The sequence below is a fragment of the Ranitomeya variabilis genome, chromosome 4 (assembly GCF_051348905.1).
Source record: "Ranitomeya variabilis isolate aRanVar5 chromosome 4, aRanVar5.hap1, whole genome shotgun sequence".
NCBI classification, from domain to species: Eukaryota; Metazoa; Chordata; class Amphibia; order Anura; family Dendrobatidae; genus Ranitomeya; species Ranitomeya variabilis.
Genome location: NC_135235.1, coordinates 660,760,731 through 660,782,690, shown reverse-complemented (window position 1 = coordinate 660,782,690; position 21,960 = coordinate 660,760,731). Strand labels below are relative to the sequence as shown.

The following is a 21,960-nucleotide window of genomic DNA, read 5'->3' as shown; positions in this document are numbered from 1 at the left end:
CCAGACTCCCCCCTGTCACTAGTATATAGCTCCTCCAGACTCTCCCGTCACCAGTATATAGCTGCTGCAGACTCTCCCCTGTCACCAGTATATAGCTGCTCCAGACTCCCCCGTCACCAGTATATAGCTCCTCCAGACTCCCCCGTCACCAGTATATAGCTCCTCCAGACTCTCCCGTCACCAGTATATAGCTCCTCCAGACTCCCCCGTCACCAGTATATAGCTGCTCCAGACTCTCCCGTCACCAGTATATAGCTCCTCCAGACTCTCCCGTCACCAGTATATAGCTCCTCCAGACTCTCCCGTCACCAGTATATAGCTCCTCCAGACTCCCCCGTCACCAGTATATAGCTCCTCCAGACTCCCCCGTCACCAGTATATAGCTGCTCCAGACTCCCCCGTCACCAGTATATAGCTGCTCCAGACTCCCCCGTCACCAGTATATAGCTGCTCCAGACTCTCCCGTCACCAGTATATAGCTGCTCCAGACTCTCCCGTCACCAGTATATAGCTGCTCCAGACTCCCCCGTCACCAGTATATAGCTCCTCCAGACTCCCCCGTCACCAGTATATAGCTCCTCCAGACTCTCCCGTCACCAGTATATAGCTCCTCCAGACTCTCCCGTCACCAGTATATAGCTCCTCCAGACTCTCCCGTCACCAGTATATAGCTCCTCCAGACTCCCCCGTCACCAGTATATAGCTGCTCCAGACTCTCCTGTCACCAGTATATAGCTGCTCCAGACTCCCCCGTCACCAGTATATAGCTCCTCCAGACTCCCCTCTGTCACCAGTATATAGCTGCTGCAGACTCCCCCCTGTCACTAGTATATAGCTGCTCCAGACTCCTCCGTCACCAGTATATAGCTGCTCCAGACTCCCCCGTCACCAGTATATAGCTGCTCCAGACTCTCCCGTCACTAGTATATAGCTGCTCCAGACTCCCCCCTGTCACCAGTATATAGCTGCTCCAGACTCCCACCTGTCACCAGTATATAGCTGCTCCAGACTCCCCTGTCACCAGTATATAGCTGCTCCAGACTCCCCTGTCACCAGTATATAGCTGCTCCAGACTCCCCCGTCACCAGTATATAGCTGCTCCAGACTCTCCCGTCACCAGTATATAGCTGCTCCAGACTCTCCACTGTCACCAGTATATAGCTGCTCCAGACTCCCCCCTGTCACCAGTATATAGCCCCCCCATCTTCAGCTCTATGAGCAGTGAAGTTTATCAATGCAGTTTGGCACTTTTGAACTGAAGACCCAACTTTGGGCTGTGTTAGTAATGTGACCCTTCCTTATTTAGCATTGGTGATGCAGCAGATAAATAGAAGCAACGTAGTAACTTCGGTTACTATACCTTTAAGAAGCTTCAAGTTTGTGCACACAATGCCGTGGCTAGCTGTAATCTGAGAAGGGGGGAGCGATGAAGCAGCAGGGAGCCAGGAAGGATGAGAAGGTGAAAGCACCGCTGTACAGAGCCAGGGACGCTCTGGCTGCTAGCGTCCCTGGAAACCAGGGAAATCCAAGATGGACGGCGGCTACTGGAATAAGTGTGACACTGTGACCTCACAAGGTACGGAGGCCTGGAAATACCAAAAATGCAACCCATTTCATGGGTTGTCTGACGAAGGGAGGGAGGGAAGGGGAGGTTAAAAAAAAAAAAAAAAAGTTCTTCTCTGTCTTGGTGCCGCCCCCTGCAGCCTCCCGCCCCTAGTGGCAAATACGGCCCTGCCAACAGGATCCCCTCCTTCCCCACACAGACCCCCAGCATGCAGCCCCATGCAAGTGACAGGAACCCATCGTTCCCCATGCAGGCCTGCAGGACGCAGCCCCACTCAAGTAAGGCTACGTTCACATTTGCGGTCAGCGCCGCAGCGGCGCCGCATGCGTCATGCGCCCCTATATTTAACATGGGGGCGCATGGACATGCGTTGTGCTGCGTTTTGCGCCGCATGGCCGCAAGCGTTGGACGCAAGAAACGCATCAAGTTGCATTTTTTTTGCGTCCAACTTTCGGCCAAAAAGGACGCATGCGGCGCAAAACGCAGCGTTTTAGCGTGCGTTTTGCCGCGTTTTTGTTTGCGTTGTGCGCTGCGGCGCCGACGCTGCGGCGCCCAACGCAAATGTGAACGTAGCCTTACAACACTCCCTTCTCCCCATGCAGACTCCCAGTCCCGCAAATCTAACAGGACTCCCTCCTTCCTCACATAGACCTTCAGCCCCATGCAAGTAACAGGACCCTCTCCTTCCTCACGCAGACCCCCAGCCACTCGCATATACCAGGACCCTTCCTTCTCCATGCAGAACTCAGCCACACACAAGTAACAGCAGTCCCTACTTCTCCACACACACCCCAAGCAAGTAACAGGCCCCCTCCTTCTCCACGCAAACCCCCCAGCCACGCACAAGTAACAGGCCCCCTCCTTCTCCACGCAGACCCCCCAGCCACACACAAGTAACAGGACCCCTCCTTCTCCACGCAAACCCCCCAGCCACACACAAGTAACAGGACCCCTCCTCCACGCAAACCCCCCAGCCACACACAAGTAACAGGCCCCCTCCTTCTCCACGCAGACCCCCCCCAGCCACGCACAAGTAACAGGCCCCCTCCTTCTCCACGCAGACCCCCCAGCCACGCACAAGTAACAGGACCCTTCCTTCTCCACGCAAACCCCCCAGCCACGCAGAAGTAACAGGCCCCCTCCTTCTCCACGCAAACCCCCCAGCCACATACAAGTAACAGGCCCCCTCCTTCTCCACGCAGACCCCCCAGCCACACACAAGTAACAGGCCCCCTCCTTCTCCACGCCGACCCCCCAGCCACATACAAGAAACAGGCCCCCTCCTTCTCCACGCAGACCCCCCAGCCACACACAAGTAACAGGCCCCCTCCTTCTCCACGCAGACCCCCAGCCACACACAAGTAACAGGCCCCCTCCTTCTCCACGCAAACCCCCCAGCCACATACAAGTAACAGGCCCCCTCCTTCTCCACGCAAACCCCCCAGCCACACGCAGATACCAGGCCCCCACCTTCCCCACGCAGACCCCCAGCCACACACAAGTAACAGGACCCTCTCCTTCCCCACGCAGACCCCCAGCCACACGCAGATACCAGGCCCCTTCCTTCTCCATGCAGAACTCAGCCACACACAAGTAACAGCAGTCCCTACTTCCCCACACACAAGTAACAGGCCCCCTCCTCCACGCAGACCCCCAGCCACACACAGATACCTGGCCCCCACCTTCCCCACGCAGACCCCCAGCCACACACAAGTAACAGGCCCCCTCCTCCACGCAGACCCCCAGCCACACACAGATACCAGGCCCCCACCTTCCCCACGCAGGCCCCCAGCCACACACAAGTAACAGGACCCTTTCTACACCACGCAGACCCCAATCCAAGAAATAAAAAGTCTCCCTGTTCCCTGTGCGACCCTCAAACATGCAGCCCCCCTTGCAGGAATATCCACTTCTCTGTGCCCCCAAATCACCTCAGTGTAATCTCTGCAGCCTCAGCACAATGCGGCTTCCTGGTATCAGGTCTGTAATGGAGGAAGAGGCTCCGCCCCTCCTGTGACATCATCTCCTCACATGGTCACATGGGCCTGACCTTGGCAGAAGTCCTTTACCAGTTTGGATTTAGCCTTTTCCTCATCTGTGCGGCTCTGCGAGTGGAGACAGGGCCGGACTGGGACTTCTCTATGGCCCAGCTCCTATCTGCCGTATTTTACGTATCCGTATTATACGGTCTTGAACAGCCGTAGAAAATCATGCGTGCATGTTTCACTGATATATATATATATATATATATATATATATATATATACTGTGTATATGTTTTAACGAACATTTGAGCCCATGGACCCATTGTATGTCGGTTTTGCAAGTCTGCGAGAAAATATCGCAGTACGCATGCCATACAGATTACATACGGAGGATGACATGCGCAAAATACGCTGCCACACCCTGCCTACGGATGACACACGGATCACTATTTTGGGAACATTTCTGCATATTACGGCTGTAAAAAAACAGACCGTATTTTCATACGCCTAGTGTGACGCCGGCCTGAGAGAGCAATTGCTGCATGCTGCGATTGGCACCGAGACTTGGCTCACTCACACCCACACAAGTCTATGGATGCATGTGAAACATCAGACTATCATCCCAGAGCAGTCCGATAGACGCCGAGACAGGTAATGGAGGAGATGGAAAAATTACTTTCTCCGTCTCCTCCGCAGCTGTGCTCTGATTCTCCCATGTGAGAGGATCGGAGCAGAGCACTAAAACTCAGATCACGCTCACAGCAGAGCTGGAGCCGAGGGTCATTGGCATCTCGCATCTGATGTTATACACTAGTGTGATTCCAGCCTTAGTTGTAGTACCAAGAAAAGCTACTGCTTTACACACAGAGCGGGGTCTCGTAAACAATGAAGATGAATCTGCGCTCTCCATAGTGCTACGGTCTGGTCCAAAGTGGCCACATTAGCTATATTTTGCTTCTATGGGAAAAATGTGCCCAGAAAAATTGATATGTTGCGAAGTTGAAACACGAACAAGCAGGTCAGTTTACACTGCATAAAAAAGCTGAGTGGGCAGATTTTATACGGTAAATTCCATCCTCATTGATGACGCTGCGTTTTTGATGCAACAAAAATATGTAGCTTAAAAAAGCACCAGAATCTCATTATGGACACAAAGGCTAAGGCTGGAGTCATACTAGTGTGTCCAGGGGCTGACAGGCAAATTTTAGCCTGGGGGGCAAACACAAAGCACTGGCCCGGGAGTGGTGGTCCATCTTTATGTTACAAAGTCTAAGGTCTCACATACCATTCAGCGTGAGTAGTGCGCATCCGAGGTGCAACTGATAAGAAACCATTTCATACATACTAAACTTAAATGGCGTTCTTAGTAAAGTTGAGCGAATTTTTCAAAATACGGTTCTGATTATGATCAGCGGCAAATATTGTATTTGCAATATTCTCCGACTGTCATTGGAGCCAATGGGCGTAGAAATAACTGAATATGTTGGTACCAGTATGCAGGGCCGGCGTCAGCACCCGGGCAAGTGCCGGGGCCCTGAGCAGGCAGGCAGCCTGCAGCGTCTTCCATCCTCTGACTGTAACGTTCAGGTTCAGAGGGCGCGATGACGTCACCAGTGCGCGCCCTCTGCCTGAGCAGTCGCAGCACAGAGAGCAGGAAGACGCCGAGGAGTCCAGAGCAGAGTAGCGACAAGGTTTTTTTTTTATATTTGGAGCAATATATGGGGACCATCAGAAGGGGCCCATATATGGAGCATTATATGGGGCTAATTCTATATGGAGTATCTTATGGGGTCAATAATATAGGGAGCATCTTATGAAGCCAATTCTATAGGGAGCATTATATGGGGCCAATTTAATATGGAGCATCTTATGGGGCCAATTCAATATGGAGCAGTATATGGGGCCAATTACATATGGAGCAGTATATGGGGCCAATTACATATGGAGCAGTATATTGGGCCAATAATATATGAAGCATCTTATGGGACTAATTATATATGGAGCATTTTATATGGCCAATTATATATGGAGCATTATATGGGGCCACTGGGGAACACAATTTTTTAAGAGTTAGGTCAGACAACTGTTCTTAATTTTTGGATGCTGAATCCAAAAATGATCTGTTTTTCTCTATCACGTCAAGTTTTTGAACTATAGGATTTTTGTCTTCTCAAAAATATGTAAACTACTGTACCTAAAAAGTTTTTTTTTTTAAATAGTACAAATATGAACAAAAAATGAAATATATAAGAAATAGGCATGACAAATGTTTTTTTTACAAAGGAATATATATATATATATACACACATACATACACATACACTCACCGGCCACTTTATTAAGTACACCATGCTAGTAACGGGTTGGACCCCCTTTTGCCTTCAGAACTGCCTCAATTCTTCGTGGCATAGATTCAACAAGGTACTGGAAGCATTCCTCAGAGATTTTGGTCCATATTGACATGATGGCATCACACAGTTGCCGCAGATTTGTCGGCTGCACATCCCAAAGATGCTCCATACAAGGCAGGATGGATCCATGCTTTCATGTTGTTTACGCCAAATTCTGACCCTACCATCCGAATGTCGCAGCAGAAATCGAGACTCATCAGACCAAGCAACGTTTTTCCAATCTTCTACTGTCCAATTTCGATGAGCTTGTACAAATTGTAGCCTCAGTTTCCTGTTCTTAGCTGAAAGGAGTGGTACCCGGTGTGGTCTTCTGCTGCTGTAGCCCATCTGCCTCAAAGTTCGACGCACTGTGCGTTCAGAGATGCTCTTAGGCCTACCTTGGTTGTAACGGGTGGCGATTTGAGTCACTGTTGCCTTTCTATCAGCTCGAACTAGTCTGCCCATTCTCCTCTGACCTCTGGCATCAACAAGGCATTTCCGCCCACAGAACTGCCGCTCACTGGATTTTTTTTCTTTTTCGGACCATTCTCTGTAAACCCTAGAGATGGTTGTGCGCGAAAATCCCAGTAGATCAGCAGTTTCTGAAATACTCAGACCAGCCCTTCTGGCACCAACAACCATGCCACGTTCAAAGGCACTCAAATCACCTTTCTTCCCCATACTGATGCTCGGTTTGAACTGCAGGAGATTGTCTTGACCATGTCTACATGCCTAAATGCACTGAGTTGCCGCCATGTGATTGGCTGATTAGAAATTAAGTGTTAACAAGAAGTTGGACAGGTGTACCTAATAAAGTGGCCAGTGAGTGTATATATATACACAAGTATTTAAGGTAAAAATGTACATTTATAGCTTTTTTCTGGAGTGTTTAACTTGAGGACAATCACGTTTGATGCTCCAGCAATAGTCAGCCATCATATGTACATCCCATCTACCCTGGTAACGGTCTTCCATAACCTTCAAATCTTGGTGAAATCGTTCACCTTGCTCATCGCTAACAGCACCAAGATTTTCTGGAAAGTTGGCAAGATGGCAATGCAGAAAATGTAGTTTAATACTCATGTTGCAACCAAGCGCTTTGTAGCTCTCCAATAGTTTCTGAACAATTTCTTTGTAATTACTTGCACGTGTATTTACAAGAAAGTTCTTGACGACGTCTTTGAATGATATCCAAGCATTCTTCTCAAGATCTGACATAGTCCCGGTGAAATGTTCATCTTTGATGAGCTGTCGAATTTGTGGACCATCAAACACACCAGCCTTGATTTTTTCAATGGACAGTCCAGGAAGTGCCAACATGATGTACTTAAAACAGTCGCCGTCAGTTGGCAATGCTTTTACAAATTGCTTCATGAGACCTAGTTTTATGTGCAGAGGTGGGAATAGTATATTCTTCCTGTCAACAAGTGGCTGATGTAGAATGTTAGGATCTCCAGGTTTAAGACCAGATCTTGGAGGCCAATTCGACTCAACCCAATGCTTTTCTCGAGCTCTGCTATCCCACATACAGAGAAAGCAGGGATACTTTGTGTACCCACGTTGCTGACCAAGAAGGAAGCAAACCATTTTAAGGTCAACACAGATGATCCAATTGTGTGTGTCATACTTCAATAACTCAATAACTCTCTTTACATCTCCATGTTCTTCACGAAGAGAGACAGAATGCCCAATAGGGACTGCACCAAATAAATTGCCATTGTGTAGGAGGACACACTTAAGACTCCGCTTTGAGCTATCAATAAACAGTCGCCATTCATTTGGATTGTACATTGAAAGCCCTAATTCTTGTAGTAAACCAGGAATATTATGGCAAAACACAAAACCGCTGTCACACCGAAAGTACTGCAAAAATGTACTTTCTCTAGTACGAAAGTATGATACCTTCGCTCCTTGTTCAAGTAACTGTTTCTCATTCAGCCTTGATGCTAGTAATTCTGAAGCTTTTTTTGATAAGCCCAATTCACGTGCTAAATCATTTAACTCGTGCTGATCAAATCCCTTACGAACTGAATCCTTGTGAATTTCAAATTCTGCATCATTGCTGTCACTGTGTTCGTCAACATCACTCAGAACTTCAAGAGATGGTAGCTGTTCGAAAACTGGCACTGGAATTTCAGCTGAATGAGGCATTGGTCTGATAGCTGACGGTAGATTTGGATATTCTATTTTACTTTTATTTTTCCTGTTAAATCCTGATGTTTTCACTAAACAGAAGTAACAGTCTGTGGAATGACCTTTTTGCTCTCTCCACACCATGGGGATACCAAATGCCAACTTTTCACGTGTTCCTTTGGTCCACATCCGTAAACTCTCGACACACTGCTTGCACACTATGTGAGGGGCCCATGGCTTATCTTGATCACCGAGTTTTACTTTAAAATATGCAAAATATGCTTGTTTGGCAAATGCACTGATGTTTGCCCTTTGAACTGGAATGGTGAAAACACCACAAATATAGCAGAAGGAGTCAGGGTTGTTTAGGCATTTACGACGAGAGGAAGAAGGAGCAGACATGATCTGAAACAAAGGAAATATGTACATATGTAAATAAAACACTGAGATGGAAAGTTACAAGCTTTGAAAACTAACAAAGAAAAAAATCATAAAAGATAAATTACAACTAAGCGCCCAATGTAAAGAGAAAAGCTATCACAAATCCTATTTATTCCTACTATGATAAATTTTTTGTGTAAAGATATTGATAATTATGATGTATTGGGAGCTGCACACACCTCTCACCACACTGTCTCAGTTGTGACTACTAGGGTTGAGCGAAACGGGTTGGCCATTTTCAGAGGTCGCCGACTTTTGGCAAACTCGGGTTTCATGAAACCCGACCCGACCCCTGTGTGGGGTCGGCCATGAGGTCGGCGTTCTTCTGAATCTGGTATCGGAATTCCGATACTGAGTTCCGATATGTTTGCGATATCGGAAATCGGTATCGGAATCCACATTTAAGTGTAAAATAAAGAATTAAAATAAAAAATATTGATATACTCACCTCTCCGGAGGCCCCTGGACATCGCCGCTGGTAACCGGCAGCCTTCTTTGCTTAAAATGAGCACGTTTACGGCCTTCCATGACGTCACGGCTTCTGATTGGTCGCGTGCCGCTCATGTGACCACCACGCGACCAATCACAAGCCGAGACGTATTTCTCAGGTCCTAAATTCCTCATTCTAGGAATTTAGGACCAGAGAATTACGTCACGGCTTGTGATTGGTCGCCTGAGCAGTCACATGGGCGGCCGCGACTAATCACAAGACGTGACGTCATCTAAGGCCCTTCACGCGCTCATTCTTAAGAAGGAAGGCTGCCGGAAAGAAGCAGGGCGCGTCCGAGGGTGACTATATACCTAATAGGATTATACTCACCCTCGGCTTCTTTCCGGCAGCCTTCCTTCCTAATAATGAGCGCGTTCAGGGCCTTAGATGACGTCACGGCTTGTGATTGGTCGCGGCCGCCCATGTGACCGCAACGCGACCAATCACAAGCCGTGACGTAATTCTCAGGTCCTAAATTCCTAGAATTAGGAATTTAGGACCTGAGAATTACGTCACGGCTTGTGATTGGTCGCGTGGCGGTCACATGAGCGGCACACGACCAATCAGAAGCCGTGACGTCATGGAAGGCCCTGAACGCGCTCATTTTAAGCAAAGAAGGCTGCTGGTTACCAGCGGTGATGTCCAGGGGCCTCCGCACGGGTGAGTATATCAATATTTTTTATTTTAATTCTTTATTTTACACATTAATATGGATCCCAGGGCCTGAAGGAGAGTTTCCTCTCCTTCAGACCCTGGGAACCATAGTATCCCATTGCACTGCATTGGGTTTCGTGTTTCGGCCGACCCCGACTTTTTTATAGGATCGGCCGATTTCGCTCGACCCGACTTTTGAGAAAGTCGGGTTTCGTGAAACCCGACCCGATCCTATAAAAATAAAAGTCACTCAACCCTAGTGACTACTCTTACAAGTTGCCACGTAGCTCTATATGAGTCAAATTGTAATCAGATAACAAGTCTTATTACAGATATCAGTGCAATTGTGCTTCTCTGGCAGGTAAGTTGTGGAGGAAAAACTTGACGTGCTAGAAAAAAAACTGACTACATTTTTGGAATCAGCATGCCAATTTTAGTATAAATCAGCTCAAAAACCTAACTCAACAGAAATTTTTTTTCAAATTGTTCCCCAGTGTTATTTTTGGAGCATTATATGGGACCCATTCTGTAAGGAGTATTATATGGGCCCATTCTGTATGGAGCAATATATGGGACTCAGTATACTGTATGGGGCCGATCATATACTGTATGGAGCATTATATGAGGCCCATTATATATGGAGCAATAGATGGGGCCCATCTTATACTGTATGGAGAATTATATGTGGCTCACTATACTGTATGGAGCATTATATGGGGTCAATTCCGTATGGAGCAATATATGCGGCTCATTCTGTATGGAGCACTCTGTGGTGCCCATTATACTGTATGGAGCATTACATGGGGCTCATTATTCTGTATAGAGGACTATGTGGTGCCAATTTTACTGTATGGAGCACTATATGGGGCCATTTTACTGTATGGGGCAATATATGGGGCTCATTATTCTGTATAGAGGACTATACTGTCCGGTTTCTGAGCTAATGTAGAATGTACAATAGATATCACTCATGTAATGTAAGAAGTAAATGAAATCTTTAGCATTGTACTATACCTTTATTTCTCTGCCGTATCGGTGCATTATGAATTGTGGTATGTGTTAAAGGGGCCCACTGGGACTCTTTCGCCCAGGGCCCATGAAAACCTGGAGCCGGCCCTGCCAGTATGGCACGAATATGGCAAATTCAGATTTGGTGACCGATTCCGAACATATTCACTCAACTCTACTTCTTAGCAGCCGTACAGTAAAGTGTTCCACACAACAAATGCTACCTGAGATGCCAGCCTAAACCTGTTATGTCTATAATCACATGCCTCGCACGAACACTCCAGTGTGCACAGCCACATAATGTAAGATTGATATACAGACATGACAAATGCCTAAGACACTTTAGTTTTGTGAACTGAATCCGCTAAGTCACAAAGGCCACAATTCATCAAAGTATTTTTTCTAGAATTCTGGCATAATACAATCAAAAAATGTGTGCACATCTCGAACTTATTAAAAAAACGTTGTGGCTTTTGCCATTTTCAACCAGTGTTAGGGCTCATACTCACCTGCGAGAAACTCGGATGAGTCTTTCATGTTAATACCCGGCACTGCTGCCAGCACTCAGATCGGAGCGTGCGGCCGCATAGGAATACATGCAGCCGTATGCTCCGCTCCTGAGTGCCGGCAGCAGCGCCGGGTATTAACATGCGAGACTTATCCGAGTTTCTCGCAGGTGAGTATGAGCCCTTAGCCAGATACACCAAAGTAGGAAGAACATGGGAGGCAAGTCGTATGCCAAAGCCCGTCAGCCAAATTCTGCAAAAGTTACAACACTTTAGTGGCCTAACTTAAGCCAGAAATGTACACTTTTGGCAAGGCACACACCAGTGATAAGATGTGCCTAATTCATTAAGTGCGCCTCTTAATGAATCTTACAGCTGCACTGCCAACATTAGAGGGATGGTCCGGTACCTATAATGTCCTTTGTAAATTTCTATCCTTACACCCTAACTGCTTTGTAATGAGCTTTATTACACAACACCCTACACTTCTCCCCACTTGTGATGAGCGAGCATGCTCGGGTGGTCTCTGAGTATCTTGGGCGTGCCCTTTGATTATGTTTGTGTCCCCGTAGCTGCATGATTTGCGGCCGTTAGACAACCTGAACACATGCAGGGGTTGCCTGTTTGTTAGGGAATCCCCACATGTATTCAGGCTGTCTAGCAGCCGCAAAAAATGCACTACGTGGACACAAACATAATCTACAAGCACGCCCAAGATACTCCGAGGCCACCCGAGCATGCTCGCTCATCACTACTCTCTACCTATCTAATCTCTAAGGGTATGTTTCCACTGTCCGGATTTCTTCAGTTTTCGCTGCGGATTGGACGCTGCGTACAGCAGCAGCGTCCAATCCGCAGTGTCCAGATGTTACAACATAGTGGAGGGGATTTTCTGAAATCCCATCTCCACTATGCGTGCAGGGCTGCATCCGGCGGCCCTGAATAACCTGACATGCGGCGCATCTTTATAGACGCTCAGTCTCCGCAAGATAACACAGTCTATGAATACGATGAGGTGATTCCGCATGTCTTCAATGAACATATCCGGAATCAGCGTGCATATAACAGGGGGCGGCGCTTTGGGTGGAGTGGGGTCCCCGCTGCGTCCAAAGGGCAGGAATTACTGACTGTGCAAAAATAGCCTGACTGCAGAAAAACACTCTTAACCTACAGCTATGGGAATTATCTGCATATTAATAGTGTGCAAAAAAAAAAAAAAAAAAAAAGAGCATGAACCGCACATCCCAAAATCATACGTTGATCTAAAGCCGCTAGGCAAAAATTTATATACCGAACATGAGGTTTTCAGTTTAACATTCTGATCAGACTGTATGAAGCCCACTGCCACTTCACGGCAAACCTCGTAGTGGGTCCTAACGCCCTAACGGAGCGGAGCCGTGCGGCGACCACCGCCGCAGCGGCCATGCACCAGCAGAGCGGACGGCCTGTTGCCCCACAGCACCCATGCTGCGAGACTGAGCCCCCATGACTCCAGACCACGCCGCCCCACCAGCACAAAGCCACAGCAACAATGGCCGCCACACAGCACCAGCACCAAAATGAAAGGAGCATTTAAACTCACCTTCCTCCAGCTCTTCAGTGAGAGCCAAGATGGGCTAGACCCCTTACTTTGCAGTCTCCTGCTAATTAAAATCACCTCTGCCAAATGGGAGGAGTGCTGGTCCAAGAAAGAGACAAGAACATGCTTTGTGCAAAAAGAAAAAAAAGAGCATGAACCGCACATCCCAAAATCATACGTTGATCTAAAGCCGCTAGGCAAAAAATTATATACTGAACATGAGGTTTTCAGTTTAACATTCTGATCAGACTGTATGAAGCCCACTGCCACTTCACGGCAAACCTCGTAGTGGGTCCTAACGCCCTAACGGCGTTAGTGTGACTAACCTGCCCAGTGCCCGCACTTAGGCTACTTTCACACATAAGTTTTTTTGCCGTCAGGTACAATCCGGCAAATCTTGAAAAAAACGGATCCGGCAAAAATTGCCACCAGATCCGTTTTTTTTCTCATAGACTTGTATTAGCGATGGATTGCGACGGATGGCTTGGGATCCCGGATCACCTAGTAGGATCCAGAGAAAAAAAGCAGATCTGTTGCATCAGTTTTTCACAATTTGCAACAGATCCAATTTGTGACGGATCCGTTTTTTTCAACAGTTGACGGATTGTGCCTGAAAGCAAAAACCTGATGTGTGAAAGTAGCCTTAGCCGAACGCTGTGTGGGAGAAATTTTTTTTTTTCCCCTCCAGCGTTCGGGTTTCAGTCACGGGGTGGGAGAAGTGCCGGCGCAGGTTCAGTCACCACTCTGAGTATACAGAGTGATGGCTGTAACTGCGCACCCGGCCCTGACTGACAGCCCTCCCCAATGCAGAGCATCAGTCAATGCCAGGGTGCGAAAACAGCCGCCACTCTGTAGACTCAGAGCGGTGACTGAACCTGTGTCCGCGCCGTCTCTGTGACTAAAACACAAACGCTACATGGAGAATAAAATTAATTTTCTCCCTGAAGCATTTGGCTAAGTGCAGGCGCCAGGCAGGTTAGGAATAGTATTAGGGTATGTTTCCACGTTCAGGAAACGCTGCGTTTTTGATGCTTCGTTTTTCCGCAGCGTCAAAAACGCAGCGTCCAGATGTTACAGCATAGTGGAGGGGATTTCATGAAATCCCGACTCCACTATGCGTTAAAAAACACATGCGTTTTTGCCACGAAAACGCACATGCGGTGCGTTTTTTCAAAACGCAGCATGTTGCTACAATGAGCAAAACACGCAGGCACACCGCAGGTGACCTGCCAGTGACCTCAGGTGCAGTTTTGGTCAGGATTTTACCTGCATAAAATCCTGACCGTGGACACATACCCTTAACCTGAAGATTAACCCCATATCTGCAGGTTGATAGTATTTTTTCTGTTGACAGGTTCCTTTAAGAGGAGCCTCTGAAGATGTCTTGTAACCATGGTGACAGAGTCTGTGGGAGATGTTCTTCTATGCCATCACACCTTCTAACTGTGAAACGAGGTCGTAAGGGGGTGGAGATAGTAGCAGTGAGTGACACCAGTGACACACCACAGCTTCTATCACCACCCTCCACATACGCAGTGAAGCTGTATGCATGCACCGCAGCTTCATTGTCACCCTGCACATGCCCAGGGAGGCAGCAGTGATGTAGGACACAGCCAAACGCCAGATTTTCAAAGTTGGCGCTAATGGCTGACAGAGTCCTGTGTCACCGCTGCTTCACTGTGAACACAAAGTGCGTTGATAAATCTGGTGTGCATACACCCAGCTTACTGCGCATTAACAGAGATGTGCAACACTCATGCACACACAGGTCACCACGTACACACTCATACACACACAGGTCACCACGTACACACAGGTCACCACGTACACACTCATACACACACAGGTCACCACGTACACACTCATACACACACAGGTCACCACGTACACACTCATACACACACAGGTCACCGCGTACACACTCATACACACACAGGTCACCGCGTACACACTCATACACACACAGGTCACCGCGTACACACTCATGTCACAACATACACACTCATACACACACAGGTCACCACATACACACTCATGTCACAACATACACACACACACACACACAGGTCACCACGTACACACTCATACACACACAGGTCACCACGTACACACTCATACACACACAGGTCACCGCGTACACACTCATACACACACAGGTCACCGCGTACACACTCATGTCACAACATACACACTCATACACACACAGGTCACCACGTACACACTCATACACACAGGTCACCACGTACACGTCACCACGTACACACTCATACACAGGTCACCACGTACACACTCATGTCACAACATACACACTCATACACACAGGTCTCCACGTGCACACTCATGTCACAACATACACACACACAGGTCACCACGTACACACTCACGTCACAACATACACACACAGGTCACCACGTACACACACACACAGGTCACCATGTACACACTCATACACACAGGTCACCGCGCACACACAGGTCACCAAATACACACTCATACACACACAGGTCACCGCGTACACACTTATACACACACAGGTCACCACGTGTACACTCATACACACACAGGTCACCACGTACACACTCATACACACACACAGGTCACAACGTACACACTCATACACACACACACACAGGTCACCACGTACACACACAGGTCACCACGTACACACTCATGTCACCACATATACACACACGTCAAAACATAAAACACACAGGTCACCACGTACACACACCCACATAACCACATACACACGTCACCATGTACACACTCATACACACACACACACACAAGTCACCGCGTACACATTCATACACACACAGGTCACCGCGTACACACTCATACACACACAGGTCACCATGTACACACTCATACACACAGGTCACCACGTACACACTCATACACACACAGGTCACCGCGTACACACTAATACACACACACACAAGTCACCGCGTACACATTCATACACACACAGGTCACCGCGTACACTCATACACACACAGGTCACCATGTACACACTCATACACACAGGTCACCACGTACACACACACACAAGTCACCGCGTACACTCATACACACACAGGTCACCACATACACACTCATGTCACAACATACACACACACACACAGGTCACCACGTACACACTCATACACACACAGGTCACCACGTACACACTCATACACACACAGGTCACCGCGTACACACTCATGTCACAACATACACACACACACACAGGTCACCACGTACACACTCATACACACACAGGTCACCACGTACACACTCATACACACAGGTCACCACGTACACGTCACCACGTACACACTCATACACAGGTCACCACGTACACACTCATGTCACAACATACACACTCATACACACAGGTCTCCACGTGCACACTCATGTCACAACATACACACACACAGGTCACCACGTACACACTCACGTCACAACATACACACACAGGTCACCACGTACACACACACACAGGTCACCACGTACACACACACACAGGTCACCATGTACACACTCATACACACAGGTCACCAAATACACACTCATACACACACAGGTCACCGCGTACACTTATACACACACAGGTCACCACGTGTACACTCATACACACACAGGTCACCACATACACACACACAGGTCACCACGTACACACTCATACACACACACACACAGGTCACCACGTACACACTCATACACACACACAGGTCACCACGTACACACTCATACACACACACAGGTCACCACGTACACACTCATACACACACACAGGTCACCACGTACACACTCATACACACACACAGGTCACCACGTACACACTCATACACACACACAGGTCACCACGTACACACTCATGTCACCACATATACACACGTCAAAACATAAAACACACAGGTCACGTACACACACCCACATAACCACATACACACGTCACCATGTACACACTCATACACACACACACACACACACACACACACAAGTCACCGCGTACACATTCATACACACACAGGTCACCGCGTACACACTCATACACACACAGGTCACCATGTACACACTCATACACACAGGTCACCTAGCCAAATCAGTTCTCATGCTTCGCACTGACGAGGGCCAACAGCCCGAAACACCGTGTCTGCGAATTGAGATACTGATTTGGCTTTTATCCTAAGTCATATTGCACGACTCGTTAAAGGGTTGATTGTGACTTGTAGGATCGCTACTTCCAACAGGTGGCGCTATAGAGTTAAGTCCTCTTTTTCTCAGAAGAGGCAATTTGCATATTAGGTCACCACGTACACACTCATACACACACGTCACCACGTACACACTCATACACACACAGGTCACCGCGTACACACTAATACACACACACACGTCACCGCGTACACATTCATACACACACAGGTCACCGCGTAGACACTCATACACACACTCATACACACAGGTCACCACGTACACACACACACACACACACACACACACACACACACACACACACACACACACACAAGTCACCGCGTACACTCATACACACACAGGTCTCCACGTACACACTCATACACACATTTCACCACTCACACACAGGTCACCATGTACACATTCATACACACAAAGTTCACCACATACACACTCATGTCACCACGTATACACTCATGCACACACAAGTCACCACGTACACACTCATACACACACTGGTCACCATGTACACACTCATACATACACAGGTCACCATGTACCCACTCATGTCACCACATATACATACTGATACACACGTCACCACATACACACACAGGTCACTATGTACACACTAATACACACAGGTCACCCTGTACACACTCATACACACACAGGTCACCACGTACACACTCATACACACACAGGTCACCACGTACACACTCATGTCACCACATATACACACGTCAAAACATAAAACACACAGGTCACGTACACACACCCACATAACCACATACACACGTCACCATGTACACACTCATACACACACACACACACACACACAAGTCACCGCGTACACATTCATACACACACAGGTCACCCTGTACACACTCATACACACACAGGTCACCACGTACACACTCATACACACACAGGTCACCACGTACACACTCATACACACACAGGTCACCACGTAACCACTCATACACACACAGGTCACAACGTACACACTCATACACACACAGGTCACCACGTAACCACTCATACACACACAGGTCACAACGTACACACTCATGTCTCAACATACACACACACACAGGTCACAACATACACACTCATACACACAAAGTTCACCACATACACACTCATACACACTCAGGTCACCACGTACACATTTACACCCACATCACCACATACACACTCATGTCACTATGTACACACAGGTCACCCCCTACACATATCACCTCGTACACAGTTGAGCATATACACAGTTCGCACACACACGTCACCACGCACACAAACATACACAGAAATACACTGAATTGTGGACTTGAGACTGCATTTAATCACACAGAATGAGACACATAGAAAATTCCACTCCTATTTCTACCTGCCCCACAGATATGTACCCCAATAGCTCCCCTCGAGCTGAGTTTCAACCATGCATCCCCCAAACAACTAAGAAGCAAAGAGACACCTTACCAGAAGCCTCCTTGATTGCCTGCAGCTACTCACACTTCTGCACGAAGGTTTTTACACATGGTGTGTGGGGTAGAAGGCAGCTTCCTCAGCAGTGCTGTAACTGCACGGTAAATGCTAGACTGTAACTAACTGTATGGGCTGCTCCTTCCAGGTGTGACGTCATTTCCGGGGGCGTGTCCTATCGGGAGGGGGCGTGTTCTGAGTCACTTCAAGTTCCAAGGCGGCAAAGGAAAGCAGCATGACAGCTTGTGGACGCCATGGAGGTCAGTGGTTTCAGGGTGAAAAATGCTACTTGCTGATCGCTATTGGGGGGAGGCCCTGTGGTGGTCGACCTGCTTGTCTGTGTGGGGGACCCCTGTGGTGGGATTTTGGGGGGCTCCGCTGCTGCTGGCTATTGTGGGGGACCCCTGTGGTGGGATTTGGGGGCGACCTGCTTGCGGGGGACCCCTTTTAGTGGGGGCGACCTGCTTGTGGAGGGGTGACCTGCTGATGGCCATTGATGGGCCCCTGTGGTGGGGTTTGGGGGTGACATGCTGCTTACAGGGTGGACCCCTTTTAGTGGAGGCGACCTGCTGCTGGCTATTGGGGGGACCCCTGTGGTGGGGTTTGAGGGCCACATGCTTGTGGTTGGGTTTTGGGAGGGGGGAGACCTGCTGCAAGCTATTGGGGGACCCCTGTGGTGAGATTTGAGGGCGACCTGCTTGTCGTGGAATGTGGGGAGGCGACCTGCTGCTGGCTATTGGGGGGGATCCCGTGGTGGGATTTGGGGACGACCTGCTGCTTACAGATGGAACCTTTTTATTGGGGGGTGACCTGTTACTTACTGGGGGATCCCTTTTATTGGGGGGCGACCTGCTTATAGGTTGGGTTTGGGGGGGGCTGAAAAGGGTTTAAGCTGGGTGAGGGGTGGACATCCGAAGGAGGTGTGTGCTGGGTGGGGGGGTTGGACGTCCGATGGGGGTTGGACGTCCGATGGGGGTTGGACGTCCGATGGGGGTTGGACGTCCGATGGGGGTTGGACGTCCGATGGGGGTTGGACGTCCGATGGGGGTTGGACGTCCGATGGGGGTTGGACGTCCGATGGGGGTTGGACGTCCGATGGGGGTTGGACGTCCGATGGGGGTGTGTGCTGGGTGGGGGGGGTCCTCGTCCGATGGGGGTTTGTGCTGGGTGGGGGGTCTGCATCTGGGGGTTTGTGCTGGGTGGGGGGTCTGCATCTGGGGGTTTGTGCTGGGTGGGGGGTCTGCATCTGGGGGTTTGTGCTGGGTGGGGGGTCTGCATCTGGGGGTTTGTGCTGGGTGGGGGGTCTGCATCTGGGGGTTTGTGCTGGGTGGGGGGGTCCGCGTCCGATGGGGGTTTGTGGGGGTTGGACGTCCGATGGGGGTTTGTGGGGGTTGGACGTCCGATGGGGGTTTGTGGGGGTTGGACGTCCGATGGGGGTTTGTGGGGGTTGGACGTCCGATGGGGGTTTGTGGGGGTTGGACGTCCGATGGGGGTTTGTGGGGGTTGGACGTCCGATGGGGGTTTGTGGGGGTTGGACGTCCGATGGGGGTTTGTGGGGGTTGGACGTCCGATGGGGGTTTGTGGGGGTTGGACGTCCGATGGGGGTTTGTGGGGGTTGGACGTCCGATGGGGGTTTGTGGGGGTTGGACGTCCGATGGGGGTTTGTGGGGGTTGGACGTCCGATGGGGGTTTGTGGGGGTTGGACGTCCGATGGGGGTTTGTGGGGGTTGGACGTCCGATGGGGGTTTAAGCTGGGGTGGCATTTGATTGGGGGGGGGTGTCTGATAGGATTTATGGTTGGGGCAGGGGGCGTCATATTTGGATTTACGCTTGAGGGGAGGGAATGCTGGTGGGCTTAGGATTTATCCTGTGGGGTCCGCTGGTTAATGTGAGATGGAGGTTTCTGACTGGGGGAACGAGGTTATGCTATGTGGCCCTCTGGTTGATGTGGGGGGGCTAATGCTTGATTGGGGTACACAAAACAAATATGGGTGTATGCTGCTTATGCTATGCAAAAAAACAATTTAGATGTTTCCCTGTAGAGTAGGCTACACCACCAACTGGCACGAAGCTAATCCGTTTTAGCTTAATGTCAGTAGGAGGCAGACATGGGTCTGGACCGCCCAGCCCAGTTTCTGACTTAGGTTTTGGGGTTTTTTTTATTAACGATTTTCCTTTTTCTCTTTAATTTTTTTTTTCAGATACGGCTTTTGAGGGCGACAGTGGAATTGTCACTCTAATCTCCCACCTAGAATTGTCACTACCATATCATCTGTGGTCTACGAGGCAAGGCCCTAAGGGTACCGTCTCACAAAACGATTTACCAACGATCACGACCAGCGATACGACCTGGCAGTGATCGTTGGTAAGTCGTTGTGTGGTCGCTGGGGAGCGGTCACACAGACAGCTCTCCAGCGACCAACGATGCCGAGGTCTCCGGGTAACCAGGGTAAACATCGGGTTACTAAGCGCAGGGCCGCGCTTAGTAACCCGATGTTTACCCTGGTTACCGTCGTAAATGTAAAAAAAAACAAACAGTACATACTCACATTCCGGTGTCCGTCAGGTCCCTTGCCGTCTGCTTCCCGCACTGACTGACTCCCGGCCGTAAAGTGAAAGATCACAGCGGTGACGTCACCGCTGTGCTCTGCTTTCACTTTACGGCCGGGAGTCAGTCAGTGCGGGAAGCAGACGGCAAGGGACCTGACGGACACCGTAATGTGAGTATGTACTGTTTGGTTTTTTTTTACATTTACGACGATAACCAGGGTAAACATCGGGTTACTAAGCGCGGCCCTGCGCTTAGTAACCCGATGTTTACCCTGGTTACAAGCGAACGCATCGTTGGATCGGTGTCACACACACCGATCCAACGATGACAGCGGGAGATCCAGCGACGAAAGAAAGTTCCAAACGATCTGCTACGACGTACGATTCTCAGCAGGGTCCCTGATCGCTGCTGCGTTTCAGACACAGCGATATCGTATGGATATCGCTGGAACATCACGGATCGTACCGTCGTAGCGACAAAAGTGCCACTGTGAGACGGTGCCCTAACACATCAAGAGTGTTTGTGGTTCCCCAGAGGACAGTCCATGCCACGAATCCCCCTACCCTCTAGCCCCCCCAGAGCCAGATAGAGTAGGGAGGGAAGACGAATCCGTTATGTGCCAGCCGCCGAAAGGTCTGCGTCCAGGTTATTCCATGCCCATCTTCATCATCGGTCTGCGAAGAATGATTTGTGATCTTCAGGACAGGTATATCCTACCAGGCAGTGAGGGGGCTACTTTAAAAAAAAAAAAAATATATGGAAAGGACAGGACAAATATGTCCTAGTTTTCCCCTGAGCAATATGGACGTCTCCTGGTGAAGCCTTCCTATTCATGCAGCCTCCATGTTTTCCAGAGGCTCCTGTGACCCTGCTCTTAAAATATCCAGGCTTCGGTCTAGGCCTTCTCTGGTGGCCGGTCCACACCGCCAGTGCCCTGAACAATCATGCACGCCAACTTTCTAGTGCTTCCTACTCTGCGCCTATCAGTTTAAGGC

The 21,960-nt window shown here is 49.2% G+C and overlaps 1 protein-coding gene across 2 annotated transcripts in view; it reads right to left on the bottom strand.

The window, feature by feature from the left end:
* Nucleotides 1–18,566, bottom strand: part of LOC143767514 (uncharacterized) — a 54,282-nt gene extending 35,716 nt beyond the window's left edge. The window contains exon 1 of one of the 2 annotated variants that reach the window (XM_077255913.1): nucleotides 18,412–18,566. The gene's annotated coding sequence lies outside the window, so the exon portion shown is untranslated. Of the gene's footprint in view, nucleotides 1–3,495; nucleotides 3,609–18,411 lie in introns of those variants that run through there. The other variant, XM_077255912.1, reaches the window with a different exon arrangement.
* Between the last annotated feature and the right edge of the window lie 3,394 nt (nucleotides 18,567–21,960).